The 16,797-nt window shown below is 47.6% G+C and overlaps 1 protein-coding gene across 3 annotated transcripts in view; it reads right to left on the reverse strand.

The window, feature by feature from the left end:
- Nucleotides 1–16,797, reverse strand: part of tlr18 (toll-like receptor 18) — a 55,786-nt gene that overhangs the window by 19,296 nt on the left and 19,693 nt on the right. Inside the window, exon 1 of one of the 3 annotated variants that reach the window (XM_073061425.1) lies at nt 1,903–2,016. The exons of the other annotated variants lie outside the window; for them this stretch is intronic. The gene's annotated coding sequence lies outside the window, so the exon portion shown is untranslated. Of the gene's footprint in view, nt 1–1,902; nt 2,017–16,797 lie in introns of those variants that run through there. 3 annotated transcript variants of the gene reach the window in all.

Genomic DNA, 16,797 nt, shown 5'->3' on the forward strand with positions numbered 1-16,797 from the left:
GTAGTATCACAACAACAACCTCATATTTGATGCCAGCGAGCTCATGGAGTTGATGTAGAATTCAGGAAGAACACACATCAATGCTTATTGAGAGGTCAGAGCGAGTAGCTCCAATTTCCTGGGCCCAGCACATTGATACAATCATGAAGAAGGTACAACCGTGGCTCAACATAAGAATGTCTCTTAAGTCCTGGCAACATCCTTGTAAATTTTTTTCTACACTCTTTCCAGTTTAGTAAGACCCACCTCACATTTATTCCCCTTCTCTCCTTGTCTGGCCCAATGTGTTGCCTGCCAGTGGGAGATATTAAGAGGAATAGATAGAGTGGATAGCCAGCACATCTTCCCCAGGGCACCACTGCTCAGTACAAGAAGACGTGGCTTTAAGGTAAGGGGGATATTAGAGGAAGGTTTTTTACTCAGAGAGTGGTTGGTGCGTGGAATGCACTGCCTGAGTCAGTGGTGAAGGCAGATACACTAGTGAAGTTTAAGAGACTACTAGATAGGTATATGGAGGAATTTAAGGTGGGGGGGTTATATGGGAGGCAGGGTTTGAGGGTCGGCACAACATTGTGGGCCAAAAGGCCTGTAATGTGCTTGTACTATTCTTTGTAAACTACTTGACAGGTACTGGGGACTTGTCCAGTGCAGCAAGATGCAATAGACACCAGGGCTCTGTTTCCAACCCCCCCAATGTCTCAGACCAACCCAGGGCAGGGGAGGAAGCGGTAGTGCAAAGGTGTTCCTGGTCGCATACACCCATGAGGGGCATTACCTCCACCACACTCCGACCTGCTTCATGTCCCTTAAACCTCGTCAGTCCATCAGTTACTTCTGAATCCTAGTTCTCCCCTCTCCATCACACCCACCCAAAACCTTGTCAATTCTTCCCTCCCATCCTCACAGATGCTGTTCGACCCGCTGAGTCTTGTGAACCTGCATTACACTTCTCTGTATCTGTGACATTTTTTCAAGTCAAGCCAAGTCACTTTATATTGTCATTTCGACCATAACTGCTGGTACAGTACATGGTAAAAACGAGACTACGTTTTTCAGGACCATGGTGCTGCATGACCCAGTACAAAAACTAGACTGAACTAGGTAAAAAAACAGAAAAAAAACTACACTGGACTACAGACCTACCCAGGACCAATGTGTTATGCCTTGTTACTGTTTACCTTTTTAAACATCAATACACCGTGTAATTATCAGATGTGTACGAACAAGTTTTTCATTATTTCAGTATTTGTGACAATAGTATACCAATTTCAATGCCCCTACTGCACAGACCCCCCAACTAAACTCCCATGATCTCGATTATGCCTGACCCACTAGTTATTTCTAGAATTTTATGCCAGATTCTCCTTAATTCGGCGTCTCCGCTTCTCCTGCACCCCCTCCCCGGTTTCCGGACAGCTTGCTTCTAAGACGTTTCGAAAAGATCCCTGCTCTTCCTTCGGGACCACTGACACCACCACTCTGTCTGCGGCGGACCCGCTCATCTCCTCGGTGGCGTCTCCTTCGCCATCCCTCGTTACTACTGCACCCATCTCCCGATTCACAGAGCCAGCGAGGACCCTCATCCGCACCGTCCCCACTTTCCGCGGCTCTCCCTCACCACACAATTCCTCCCTCGTCGCTATCCGCCTCCCCGCGACCCTCCTTCATTGTAGGCCGCTACTTCCTCAGCTTTCTCCTCTCCCGAGGGTGAGGCGCATTCCCTAACTGCCCCTCCTTACCACACACACATACACACTCCCTCACTGTTAAACCCTTCGCCTTCACCGCGACACTCCGTCCCCGACAACCCCCTCCCTCCCTCACCTTGACGCTCCCTCCGCACGGTGTAGTAGGAGTCAGGCGCCGAACCCACAGCCCCCGCCCCCACCCCGACACTTTCACCTTGTGTACGGGACCTGCTGGGGGTCGATCTGAGACGGAGGTGGCGGAGCGGAGTTCGGAGATCCTTGCTGAACAAGAGAGCTTTCAAAACCTGTCGGATAGTTTTGGCGAGACTCTCACAGCTAGTTCCAACTCCGTTGACGACGGAGTCACTGCCTCTTGCCTGACCCCTCCCTCCTCTCTCGGCTCTTCCCATCACTGTGCCCTCTACCCCCACCACTCTCGCCCGCCCCTTCCCTTCAGGGACCGACTGAGATCAGCGGGGGTGGCGAAGCCGAAGCATGTCTATTTAAATTCTGGTGATACAGCGCAGACGTCTCCCCGAGGGCTGGCAACCTATTTCAGAATCGGGGAGCGGGCCATGGCCAGGTTGCGGCGATCTGACCAGGCTTTTACTGAGAGACTCCAGTTATTAACGAGAACAAGAGCGCCAGGGAAAGCCCGGAGCTACCCCGCGGCCGAATGGCCACGGGATTCCACAAAGTGGCGTGTGTGCCTTAAAAACGCGTTGTTTCTTAACCAAAGAAGCTGCAGATTGAGTGTGTTATGTTTTATATATGTATATATATATAGCATTTTTATTTTAGAGATCTGTGGCTGTAGGACTTCGAATATGAGTAGGCAGAAGATATAGGTTTCTGTGTAACTGTCTGTGGTTTCCCTGCATGTCTGCGGACCCGCCCCCACCCCTATGGAGGAGGTATCCATAGGATGAGCTGGGCCCCCTGACATCACACTCAGTGAGTCACATTATCCTCCCCCCCCACCCCCGCGGCAGCCCGCTGACAGCCCACCTGGTCTCACCGAGATCACTGCTCGTGCCTTTCCCAGTAACTGCACTACTCTCCTGTGCATTTGCCCTCGCTCTGCACTGGGTGCCCAGAGAGCAGGAGCGTGGGAGCTCTCGTGCTGACGTCTCCTTCGTAACGCCCCTCCCCGTCTCTGTAACCTCCTACGGCCGCTACACCGCTCTCCTTCGCTGTGAGGGCCCCTACACCCCTCCCCTTCCCTGTGAGGGCCCCTACACCCCCCCTTCCCTGTGAGGGCCCCTACACCCGTCCCTGTCTCTATAATCCCTCCAACTATTACAACTGCACTCCGTGGCCACTTTATTACATACACCTGCACACCCGCTCGTTTATAAAAAAAAATCAACCAGCTAATCGCGTGGCAAGACCTTAATACATAAAAGCATGCAGACATGTTCAAGAGGTTCAGTTGTTGTTCCAACCAAACAGCAGATGTGATCTAAGTGACCTTGACTAAAGAATGATTGTCGGTGCTAGACGGGATGGTTTGAGTATCTCAGAAACTGCCGATCTCCGGGATTTCCGCGGGCTCAAATCTCTCTATAGTTACAGAGAATGATGCGATAAACAAAAAAGAAATCCAGTGGGCTGCAGCTCTGTGGGTGAAAACGCCTTGTTAATGAGAGGTCAGAGGAGAATGGTCAAGGTGAAAGGAAGGTGACAATAGCTCAAATGCGTTACATAGTCGGGAGGTGGTAATGGGAACAAGTCCCACTACCTATTAAATGTTCCCAATGACGTGCGTCTCAAATAGCCTTTGACAACCAAGTCCAGCTCCTGGCCTTCACATGTGGTTTAGCTGCTAAACCCGACGGAAGCGTCTACTGACAGGACAAGGGGCAAAGGTGGGTTACTGGCACCTTAAAACCGGTCGCTTCGGGTAGATGGGGCACGTCAGCCGTGATTGGCAGCTCACCTAGGAGAGGAAAACTCTGATCCCAAACCTCCTCTGCCTTGCGGCTATACCCACAGGGCTTCGGAAGTAAGCCCCGAGGGTCCCTAAAGCAGTCCTCCATTGAGTTCAATGCCGAGTGGCAACTCCTCCGACGCTTCTGGTACCGAACCATATCATTCCTTTGGGTTCATCAGATGGGTAGGGAGGGGGAGCGTGCTACCGCCCAGGCTTTCCAAAGCGGATGGGCTGCAGTAGCAGCCCACAAACATGGTCTCAATGGCGACTTTATCGGGTACAGAGAGTAATCCCTTTCTGCCCTTTAACTCCGATCTCAGTCATCCGATTTCCGCTGCTCCACGTTCCCAAGGTCTGGAATTTCCTCCCTCAGCTTTTGGGAGCCTCTGCGGGAATCTGCTGGCGGGGAGAGTGGCTTCACTCTTCTATCCCCGTGTTACGCTGTGGCCAGCCCCTCATCCTCACCCCGCCCTCCCCAACCAGTGGCAAACACACCGTTCAACCCAAATTTGTTAATAATTAATTTTAACCAATGTGCCGGTGAACTCGGAGACCCTGTTGTAATGGCAACTACACAACCTGAGTTGTATATCTGCCTCTCCCCACTTTCCCCCGCCTCCTCTCACTCACTTAACATTATCCCTCCTCTCCTAAATCCAAACTCACTCCTCCCTTTCCATCTGAAGATAACCCCGTCTTCATCCACCCCCAACCCCGCCGGCATCCCCTAGAAGAGATGCGGTAAATTCACGCTGTACCCGGGAGTATTGAGGGACCTCTGGTCTTTGGTAACCGCAGAGTTTTTGTTTAAGGGAGGGAGCGTCCCACTAAAGATACTGGTGGTGGTGGGGAGGGGGAGGTTGTGGCGGCGACCTGAGACTGAATATTTAGAGTGTTGACGGCACTGTCTTTCGCCGCGTGAAAACACGTAGAGCCGACTGTCGGAGCTCATAGCTGCTCACAGCAGAAACCGCATTCCAGTGTGGTAACTCCGGTCTACACCGCACCAGAAACGTGAGACAGCAGGGCGGAAATCAACTCCGAGGTCTAAATTACAGGGGAAGATCGCGCACAGCGCAGGGAGCGGCGGAGGTTGCAGGAGGCGAGGGGAATTCGAACGATGTGAAGAGACTTGGCAAGATATTTAGGGATCAGAAAAACATCATCTCGTTGTAACCTCCCCTTCACCCCTCCCTATGTAACCTTCCTAAACCCCTCACCCTTCCCTCCAGATCGCCCCACTGTATCTCTCAACTTTCCCTTTGTAACCGCCCCTCAATAACCCATCACTCTCCCCTCAGTAACCTCCCCTCCATGCCCCTCACCCTTCCCTCTGTAGCCTCCCCTCTTTAACACTCACCCCTCTGTCTGTAGCCTCCCCTCTATAACCCTCACCCCTCCGTCTGTAGCCTCCCCTCCATACCCTACACTCTTCCCTCATAACCTCCCCAGTACCCCTCTCCTCTCCCACTGTAACATCTCAATACCCCTCACCCTTCCACACCTCTCTCCTTCCCATTGTAACCTCCCCTCAGTACCCCTCACCTCCCCTCAATACCCCTCACCCCTCCTTCTGTAACCTCCCCTCCATATCTCTCCCTCTCCCACTGTAACCTCCCTTCAATACCCCTCACTTTTCCCTCTGTAACCTCCCCTCCAAACCCTCACCTCCTTTCTCTGTACCCTACCCTCTATACCTTCACCTCCCTCAGTATCATCCCCACTATACCTTCACCTCTCCCTCAGCAGCCTCCCCACTATACCCCTGTGTAACTCTGTAATCTTCCTTCTATACCCCTCACTTGTCCTTCAGTAACCTTCCCTCTATATTCCTAACCCATCCCTCAGTACCCCCCACAGCCATACCCTTCACCCTATCTCAGTAACCCCCTCCATACCCCTCACCCCTCCCACTGTAACCTCCCCTCCATGCCCCTTACCCCTCCCTCTGTATCCTTCCCTCTATCTGTCCCACTGTAACCTCCCTCTATACCTCTCACCCCCTCTATCTGTATCCTCCCCTCAATACCCCTCACCTTTCCCTCTGTAAGCTCCCCTCTATTCCCCTCTGTATCTCTATTCAGAGACAGGGGTCAGATGTCTGCACAGTGTGATGAGAATTTGGAAGTGGAAGTGTGGTGGGATGGTGAAAGGTAGAGTGAGTGCGGTGGGTTACTGCGGAGTTGGGGGCGAAAGAGTCTCTGGTCATGCTGGGTATGAATGTGGGAACCAGTGTGGACCATGAGGGAGGTGTGCACTGCCCCAGCAGAGTGTAGAGCGGACAAAGAAACTGAAACCAGTGTGGCTATGCCTTTCAAATACAGGCAGGACATCAACAGTAACTTGTCATACACCACGGAATGCTACTGAACAGAGGAATCTAGAAATTCAAGCCCAGAGTTCCACTGGTAACACTGCCAGACAGGGCGGTGAGGAAGGCATTTGGTATGTTTGCCTTCATAGCTCGGGGTGTAGAACATGATGTTTGGGATGTTATGTTGCAACTCTAAACTAGTTAGACTACATTTGGAGTTCTGCATACATTTCTGGTCATCAAACTGCAGGTGGGGATGTGTTTGTGCTGGTGAGAGTGCGGAGGGTACACACCAGAATGTTATGTGGATTTGAAGGCTTTAGTTATGGGGAGACGTTGGACAGGCTGGGCTCATCCCTGGGGTGAAGTATGTTGAGGGGTGACCTGATACATGTGTACATAATTATCAGATAAATGTAGATAGATTGATAGTTAGAATCTTTTCCCCATGGTCAAGATAACAAGAGGGGTGGGCTTAAGGTGAGAGGGAGAAAAAGTGGATAGGAGGGGTAATTTTATACACAGAGGATGGGTGATAACTGGAATTTGCTACCAGAGGAGATGGTGCAGATATAGTTACTGTGTTTTAGAACCAGACAATTGAACAGGAAAATCATTATCACGAGATTCTGCAGATGCAGGAAATCCAGAGCAACACACACACACAATGCTGAAGGAATTCAGCAAGTCAGGCAGCGTCAATGCTGGGAATGAAGAGATTAACATATGAGGAGCTTTGAGTCTGTACTCACTGGAATTTAGAAGAATGCATGGGGATCTCACTGACACTGACCTATTGTTGAAGGCATTAGATAGGGAAGATGTGAAGAGGATGTTTCCTATGGTGGGGGTATCCAGGACTAGAGGGCAAAGCCTCAAAATTGAGGAGCGACCTTTTAGAACAGAGGTAAGGAGGAATATTTTTAGCCAGAGCGTAGTGAATCTGTGGAATGCTCTGTCACAGACTGCAGTCGAGGCCAAGTCAGTGGGTATATTCAAGTTGATAATTTCCTGATCGGTCAGGGCATCGAAGGATATGGCAAGAAGGCAGGTGTATGTGGTTGAGTGGGATCCAGGTTCAGCCATGATGGAATGGTGGAGCAGACTCGATGGGCTGAATGGCCTAATTCTGCTCCTGTATCTTGTATTCTTATGGAGGGGAATAAACAGATGCCATTCAGGCCAGGATCCTTCATCAAGAGAGTGAGGGGGCAGAAGCCAGAATGAGAAGGTGGGAGGTGAGTGGGTTGGGGAGGGGTGATGAGGTAAGAAACTGGGAAGAGATAGGTGCAAACAGTAAAGGGCTGGTGAAGAAGGGACCTGAGAGTGGAGCATGGGAGAAAGGGAAGGAGGAGAGGCACCTGAGGGAGGTGAGGAGAAGAGAAGGCATGAGAGGGGAACCAGAATTAGGAATGGAAAAAGACAAAAGGGGGAGGAGGGAGAAGTTAGAGAAATCGATGTTCATGCCATAAGATTGGAAACAACCCAGATGGAATATGAGGTCATACAAAAAAGCTGGATGAACTCAGCAGGTCGGGCAGCATCCGCTGAAAGAAGCAGTCAATGTTTCATGTTGAAACCCTTCATCAGGACTAAAGGAGGGGGCAGGGGCCCTATAAAGAAGGTGGGGAGAGGGTGGAAAACCAATCAGAGGAAAGATCAAGGGGTGGGGGAGGGGAAGCAGGGAGGGGATAGGCAGGAGAGGTGAAGAAGGAATCTAAGCGGAAAACACTATGGGTAGTAGAAGAAGGCAGAGTCATGAGAGGTGATAGGCAGCTGAAAGAGGAGACAGAGTGAAGGTGGGATGGGGAAGGGAGAGGGAGGGAATTACCGGAAATTGGAGAATTCGATGTTCATACCAGGGGGCTGGAGACTACCCAGACATTATATGAGATGTTGTTCCTCCAACCGAAGTTTGGCCTCATCATGGAGGTAGAGGAGGCCATGTATGGACATATCCGAATGGGAATGAGAGGGAGAGTTGAAGTGAGTGGCAACCAGATCCTGTCTGTTGTGACGGACGGAGCGTAGGTGCTCGACGAAGCGGTCCCCCAATCTGTGTCGGGTCTCGCCGATGTAGAGGAGGCTGCACCGGGAGCACCGGATGCAATAGATGACCCCAACAGGCTCACAAGTGAAGTGTTGCCTCACCTGGAAGGACTGTTTGGGGGCTCTGAATGGTGGTAAGAGATGAGGTGTAGGGACAGGTGTAGCACTTACGCTTGCAGGGATAAGTGCCAGGTAGGAGTTCTGTGGGGAGGGACGTGTGGACCAGGCAGTCGCGGAGGGAACAATCCCTGCGAAAAGCAGAGAGGGGTAGAGAGGGAAAGATGTGCTTAGTGGTGGGGTCCTGTTGAAGGTGGCGGAAGTTGCGGAGAATAATATGCTGGATCCGGAGGCTGGTGGGTGGTAGGTGAGGACAAGGGGGATACGGTCCCTGTTGTGGTGATGGGAGGATGGGGTGAGGGCTGAAGTGCGGGAAATGGAGGAGATGCGGGTGAAGGCATCTTTGATGACAACAGAAGGGAAACCACGATTCTTAAAGAAAGAGGACATTTGGAATGTCCTGGAACGGAAAGCCTCATCCTTGGAGCAGATGTGGCGGAGACGGAGGAACTGGGAATAGGGAATAGAATTTTTGCATTTGGCAGGGTGGGAAGAGGTATAATCAAGGTAGTTATGGGAGTCAGTGGGTTTATAGAAGATGTCAGTGGACAGTCTATCTCCAGAGATGGAGACAGAGAGATCGAGAAAGAGGAGAGAAGTGTCCGAGATGGACCAAGTGAATTTGAGGGCTGGGTGCAAGTTAGAGGCAAAGTCAATGAAATTGACGAGCTCAGCATGGGTGCAGGAAGCAGCACCAATGTAGTCATCAATGTATCGAAGGAAAAGTTGGGGAGCAGTACCAGTATAGATTTGGAACATAGACTGTTCCACATAACCCACGAAGAGGCAGGCATAGCTAGGGCCCTTGCGAGTGTCCCTTGATCTGGAGAAAGTGGGAAGAGCCGAAAGAGAAGTTATTAAGTGTGAGTACCAGTTCCGCCAACCTGAGTATTGTGGTGGTGTTAGGGAACTGGTGAGGTCTATTGTCCAGAAAGTAGTGGAGGGCTTTGAGGCCTTCCTCAATATGAGGTGTTGCTGCTCCGGTCTGAGAGTTGCCTCATCATGGAAGTAGGCGAGGTCATGGACTGACATGTCAGAATGAAGTGGAATTAAAATGAGAGGCCATTGGGCGGTCCTGCCTTTTGCATGGACAGAGAAACAGTGCTGAACAAATAGGCAAGGCTTAGGGTGCTAATGGGAAAAAAAGCCAAGAGGAATAGATGGACAAAACATTCAGCAAGGTGTGTTGGGACGAAGAGCCAAACATTATAAGTTCTTTAGACAAACACAAAGGTTGGGTTGTTGTGGACAGTGTGGAGGGCTGACAGAGGTTACAATGGGACATTGATAGGATGCAAAACTGGGCTGAGAAGTGGCAGATGGAGCTCAACCTAGATAAGTGTGAGGTGGTTCATTTTGGCAAGTCAAATATGATGGCAGAATATAGTATTAATGGGTAAGACTCTTGGCAGTGTGGAGGATTAGAGAGATCTTGGGGTCCGAGTCCAAAGCTGCTATGCAGGTTGACTCTGTGGTTAAGAAGGCATACGGTGCATTGGCCTTCATTAATCGTGGGATTGACTTTAAGAGCCGAGGGGTAATGTTGCAGCTATATAGGACCCTGGTCAGACCCCACTTGGAGAACTGTGCTCAATTCTGGTTGCTTCACTATAAAAAGGACATGGGAACCATAGAAAGGGTGCAGAGGAGATTTACAAGGATGTTGCCTGGATTGGGCAGCATGCCTTATGAGAATAGGTTGAGTGAACTCAGCCTTTTCTCCTTGGAGTGACGGAGGATGAGAGGTGACTTGATAGAGGTGTACAAGATAATGAGAAGCATTGATCATGTAGATAGTCAGAGGCTTTTTCCCAGGGCTGAAATGGCTAGCATGAGAGGGCATAGTTTTAAGGTGCTTGGAAGTAGGTACAGAGGAGATATCAGTTGCAAGTTTTTAAAAATATTATACACAGAGAGTAGTGAGTATGTGGAATGGGCTGCCGGCGGCAGTGGTGGAGGTGGAAACGATAGGGTCCAGGATGGCTACATGGAGCTTAGAAAGGTTAAAGACTATGGGTAAAGCCTAGGTAGTTCTAAGGTAGGGACATGTTCAGCACAGCTTTGTGGGCTGAAGGGCTTGTTTGGTGCTGTATGCTTTCTATGTTTCTCTGTTTCTATGTTTTGCATCATTTTTCACTGTGGAAGACTTTAGCAGTATACCAGAAATTTGAGTGTCAGGGAGCAGAAGTAAGTAAAGTTGCAATTGGTAAGGAGAAGGTGCTTGAGAAGATGGGAGGTCTGAAGGTCCATAAGTCAGCTGCACCGGAAGGTTCTGAAGGAAGTAGCAGAAGACTACAGAGGCATTATCATTGATTTTTCAAGAAGTATTAAATTCTGGAATGGTTCCAAAAGACTATAAAATGCAAGTATCACTCCCTTCTTAAAGAAGGTGGGGGGGCGGTGTAGGAGGCAAAAGATAGGAAATTACAGGCCAGTTAGTTTGGCTTCACTGGTTGGCAAAATGATGAATTCCTTTGTTATTAAGGACGATGTTTTGGAGTACTTGGAAGTACATGATAAAATATGCCAAAGACAGCATAGTTTCCTTGAGGGGAAATCTTGCTTGACAAATATTTTGTAATTCTTTGAGAAAATAACAGACAGGACAGACAAACAAGAGTCAGTGGATGTTGTTTACTTGGATTTTAAAAAAGTCTTTTGACAAGGTGTTACATATTTCGGAGTGGACAGAGTTAGAGTGGAGATTTTCAGTCTTTAGCTCTTCAAGGCTTCAGTGAGAAGAACCTTCAGTCAGAAGGCAAAGAAACTGTAGGCAGTGTTACTCTCACGGTTTATTTTTCTTCCTTCTTTATACTTGTTCAGTTAGACCAGTAGAGATGCCAGGCAGGATAATGGAATTTTTCTCGCAGTATGTGAGAAGGCAGGGAAACCTCTAGTGTCCCTGATGTCTACACTCGTGAGAAGTGCATCTCGTTGCAGCTTCTAGCAATCTGCATCAAGGAGTTGGAGCTGGAACTGGATGAACTCCGGATCATTGAGAAGTTGAGGGGGTGATAGATAGACATATAGAGAGGTAGGTACACACAAGATGAAGGCACAAGAAACTGGGTGACAGTCATGAAGGGAAAAGGGTTAAACAGCCAGTACAGAGTACCCCTGTGACCATTGCCCTCAACAACTGAGAATACTGTTGTGTGTATGTGGGGGGGGGGGGGGGGGGACGACCTAGTAGAGGAAAGTCACAGCGATTAAGTCTCTGGCATGGAATCTAACTATCACTTGAAGGGAAGAGGGGTGGGGGGGGGGGAAAGAGGCGAACTGAGATGTTAGGGGAACAGAAAGGAGGTTCTATGGATGAGACAGATTCCCAAATTATACATTGCCTACAGGGTGTCCTGAGCTGTATATATTTCAATGCAAGAATATCGTAGGAAAACAGATGGGCTCAGGGAACATCTGGAATTATGATACTGTAGCTATTAGAGAGACTTGGTTACAGGAAGGGGCGGACTGCCAGCTCAGTATTCCAGGGTTCTACTGTTTTAGATGAGACAGAATGGCAGGGATTAAAGGAGGAGAGGGTAGCATTGCCAGTCAGGGAAAAAGTCATGGTAACGCTCAGTCAAGACAGACTGGAGAACTCATCTAGTGAGGTGTTATGGGTGGAACTTAGAAATAAGAAAGGTATGACCTCTTTAATGGGACTATATTACCAACCACCCAACAGTCTGAAGGAGTTAGAGCAACAGATTTGTAGAGAGAACTCAGACAGTTGCAAGAAACATAAGTTTGTTATAATTGGTGATTTTAACTTTCCACAAAATGACTGACTCCCATATTGTAAAAGGACTGGATGGGATAGAGTTTGTCAAATGTGTTCAGTAAAATTTCTTGAATCTGTAAATAGAAGTCCCAAAAAGTGAGTGTGTGATACTTGATCTGCACTTGATACTATTAGAGAATGAGATAAGGCAGGTGACAGAAATTTGTGTAGGAGAACGCTATGAAAGAGAACAGGTCCAGTCCATGAGATGGGATTCTAAATTGGAGAAGGCCAACTTTGATGGTATCAGAAAGGCATGTGTGGACTGGGACAGACTGTTTTCTGGCAAGGGTATACTTGGTAAGTGGATGGTCTTCAAAAGTGAAATTTTGAGAGTACAAAGCTTGTATGTGAATGTCAGACTTAAAGGTAAAGACATCATGTGTAGGGAATCTGGATTTTCAAGGGATATTGCGTCACTGGTTAAGAAAATAGAGGTGCATAACGGGAACAAATGAGGTGCTTATGGAGAATAAGAAATCCAAGAGACCACTTAAGAAATAAATCAGAAGTGCTGAAAGAAATAGGTTGCTCTAGCAGGGAAGGTGAAGGAGAATCCTAAGGGATTCTACAAATATGTTAAGAGCAAGAGGATTGCAAGGGACAAAATTGGTCCTCTGGAAGATCAAAATGGTAATCCATGTTTGGAGCCAAAAGAGATGGGGAGGTCTTAAATGATGTTTTTGCTTCTGTTCTTACTCAGGAGATGGACACAGAATCTATAGAAGAGAGATAAGGTGGCATCAATTTCATGGACCCCATAGAGATTACAGAGGAGGAGGTGTTTGCTGTCCTGAGGCAAATCAGGATGGATTAATCCCCAGGGCCTGACAAGGTCAATCCCTCTCACCCTGTGGGAGGCAAATGCAGAAATTTCCAGGGCCCTAGAGGAGATATTTAAATCTTCCTTAGTGACAAGAGAGGTACCAGAGGATTGGAAGATAGTCAGTGTTAATCTACTGTTTAAGAAAGACTCCAAAAAGAACCCATGAAATTAAAGGCCAGTGAGTTTGACATCAGTAGTGGGTAAGTTAATGGAGGGTATTCTAAAGGACTGGATTGATAAGTATTTGGATAGACATGGTCTGATTAAGGATAGTCAGCATGGCTTCGTGCATGTAGGTCATGTCTAACAAATCTTACAGAGGTTTTTGATGAAGTTTCCAGGAAAGTAGATGAAGGCAAAGCAGCAGATGTTGACTATATGAACTTTAGCAAGGCATTTGAGAAGGTCTCGTATGGGAGGTTATCAAGAAGGTTGAGTTGCTCAGCATTCAAGATGAGAGAGTAAATTGGATTAGGCTTTGTGGGAGAAGCCAGAGAGATGATTGCCTCTCTGACCGGACGCCTGTGGCTAGTGGAGTGCCACGGGAATTGGTGCTGGGTCTGTTATTGTTTGTCATTTATATCAATGATCTAGATGATAATGTGGTTAATTGGATCAACAAATTTGCTGGTGACACCAAGATCAGGGGTATAGTGGGCAGCGAGGAAGGCCATCATGGCTTGCAGCAGGATCTGGACCAGCGGGAAAAATGGGCTGGAAAATAGCAAGTGGAATTTAATGCAGAGAAGTGTGTGGTGTTGCACTTCGGTAGGACTGACCAGGGCAGGTCTTACACAGTAAAAGTTAGAGCATTGAGGACTGTGATAGATCAAAGGGATCTGGGAATACAGCACCATACTGTAATTCATTGAAAGTGGCGTCACAGGAAGACAGGGTCATAAAGAAAGGTTTTCGCACATTGGCCTTCATTAATCAATGTATTGCATACAGGAGTTGGGATGTTATGTTGAAGTTGTATAAGACATTATTGAGGCTTAATTTGGAGCATTGTGTGTAGGTCACCTACCTTCAGGGGAAGTGCAAATAAGGTTGAAAGAGTCCAGAAAAAATGTACAAGGATGTGGCTGGGTCTGGAGGACCTGAGTTATAAGGAAAGATTGAATAGGTTAGGAATTTATTCCTTGGCAAGTAGAAGGTTGAGAGGAAATTTGATAGAGGCATACAAAATTATGAGGGGTATAGGTAGGGTAAATGCAAACCAGCTTTTACCACCAAGGTTGGGTGGCACTACAACCAGAGGTCATGGAATGAGGGTGAAAGGTGAAAAGTTTAAGGGGAACATGAGGGGAAATGTCTTCAGTCAGAGTCATGAGAATATGGAATGAGCTGCCAGCACAAATGCTGAGTGCAATTTCAACACTTAAGAGAGATTTGGATAGGCACATGGTGGTAGGGGGTATGAAGGGCTATGGTCCGGGTGAGGGTCGATGGGAGAGTAGGCAGTTTAAATAGTTCAGCACAGACTTGATGGGCCAAAGGGTCTGTTTCAGTGCTGCACTTTTCTATGACTCTATGAATCTATGAGGCTGCTTAACAAACTAAGAGCCCATGGTATTACAGGAATGATAATAGCATGGGTATAAGTTTGGCTGACTGGCAGAAGGCAAAGAATGGGAATAATGCAGGCCTTTTGCTGGTGACTAGTGATGTTCCACAGGGGTTGGTGTTGAGACTGCTTCTTTTCAATTATGGCAATGACTTGGATGACGGAATTGATAGCTTTATGCCCATGTTTGTGGACAATGTGAAGTGATGAAGGTGGAAGGACAGGTAATGGAGAAGAAGCAGGGAGTCTGCAGATGGATTTAGACATTTTGGGAGAATGGGCAAAGAAGTGGCAGGTGGAATGTAGTGTTGGAAGTGTATCGTCATGCACTTTGTTAGAACGAATAAAGGCGTAGTTTTTGCTAAGCAGGCAGAAAATTCAGAGGTGCTTGGGTGGATTTGGTGTTACAGAAGGCACATGAATATAAGAGCAAGGATGTAACATTGAGGCTTAATAAGGCATTGGTCAGACTGTGCTTGGATTATTGTGAGCCATTTTGTCTTCATGTCTAAGAAAAGATGGGTCCAGAGGAGGTTCACAAAAATTTTACCAGGAATGAAAGGGTTAACATTCGAAGAGCTTTTGATTGCTCTGAGCCCGTACTCGCTGGAGTTTAGAAGAATGAGGAGGGGATTTCATTGACATCTGATGAATATGGAAAGGCCTGGATAGAGTGTATTTGGAGAGGCTGTTTCCTGTTGTGGGTGTGTCTAGGACCAGAGGGCACAGCCTCAGGAGAGAGGGATGTCCATTTAGAACAGAGAAGAGGAGGAATTTCTTTAGCTGGAGGGTATTGAATCTGTGAAATTCATTGCCGTAGACAGCTGTGGAGGCCAAGTCATTAGATATATTTAAGGTGGAGGTTGATAGGTTCTTGATTAATCAGGCCATCAATGGCAATGGGGTGTTGTTGTGATGGAAAATAACTGGTTCTGAGTTTCAACAGTAGAGGCCTGGACACACACAGTTTTAATAATAAGGAATTTATTTACAAGGGGAAGTCGGGTCAACACAAGCAACTACAATATTCTAACAAAAAACATTTAGGGTTAACACGTGTGGGGAAGGTCGGGTCGGCTGTACAATACACAGAAAGAGGTGTGGGGACAGGGTACAGTTACACATACAAAGAACAAGGGAAAAGCACTATGACAGCTATCCCCCTTGACCTTGGATAGCTGTGGCTCCCTTACCAGGACAAATGATAGACCTTCCCAAACATAAATCAATGCACTTAACTTCAATGAGGTGGTCTGTAAGAGAGAGTGAGCCAGGCACATGTCTCACCTTTTATAGCATGGGGCTGGGTGAGATAATCCAATTAAGGTGACCAATAATTTAGGTGTGCATTGATTAGTTGGGAGGGACCAAATGTTGATTGGCGTGTGGTGTGTCCTCCGACCAGCCAGGTGGCAGTGCATCTGTCACATGGCTGGTATCTCTGGATACAGGTGTCGGCACAAGAATTGGTTTGAGAGGGATAGTAAATCAGCCATGTTGGAATAGTGGAGCAAACTTGATAGGCTGAGTGGCCTAATTCTGCTCCCAAGCCTTGTGGTCTTGTAGCAATAATAATAACAATAATGATAATAATAATAATAATAATAAGGTGCAAAAGAGCTAATAAAATACAAAAAGGAGCAGCAAGATACCATACAACCGATGGATGAATATGAAGGATGTAAGCATCTGGAACATCAAAAAGGAAAGAAAATAAATCATAGTGTAATAAAGGAAAAAAAATGACAGAATTTACTTCAAGGCTTAAGAAAATCTGTCAAACAGAGCTCAACAGTACAAATAGAACAAAGACAATAAACACTTTTGCTATACCTATATTAATGTCAAACAAGAGAAAATCTGCAGACGCTGGAAATCCAAACAACACACACAGAACGCTGGAGGAATTTAGCAGGCCAGGTAGCATCATGGAAAAGAGTACAGTTGATGTTTTGGGCCGAGTCCCTTCACCAGGACTGGAGAAAAAAGATGAGGAGTCAGAGTAAGAAAGTGGGGGGAGGGGAGGAAGACTAGGTGGTAGGTGAAACTGGGAGGGCAGGGGAGGGTAGGGGAGGGGTGAAGTAAAGAGCTGGGAAATTGATTGGCAAAAGAGATACAGGGCTGGAGAAGACGGTATCTGATAGGAGTGGACAGAAGGCCATGGAAGAAAGAAAAGTGGGGAGGAGCACCAGAGGGAGGTGATGGACAGGTAAGAAAATAAGATAAGAGAGAGAAATGAGAATGGGGAATGGTGAAGCGGGGTGGCGTTACTGGAAGTTTGAGAAATCGCTGTTCATGCCATTTGGTTAGAGGCTACCCAGACAGAATATGAGGTGTTGCTCCTCAATCTGAGTGTGGCCTCATTTTGACTATAGAGGAAGCCATGGACTGACATGTCAGCATGGGAATGGGAAGTAGGATTAAAATAGGCAACCACTGGCTTTTTCGCCAGAAAAAGCAGGATCTCCCAGTGGCCATCCATCTGCAACTGGCATCATCCCAAAAGCACTACACAATAA

Source organism: Hemitrygon akajei, chromosome 11 (assembly GCF_048418815.1).
Source record: "Hemitrygon akajei chromosome 11, sHemAka1.3, whole genome shotgun sequence".
Lineage (NCBI taxonomy): Eukaryota > Metazoa > Chordata > Chondrichthyes > Myliobatiformes > Dasyatidae > Hemitrygon > Hemitrygon akajei.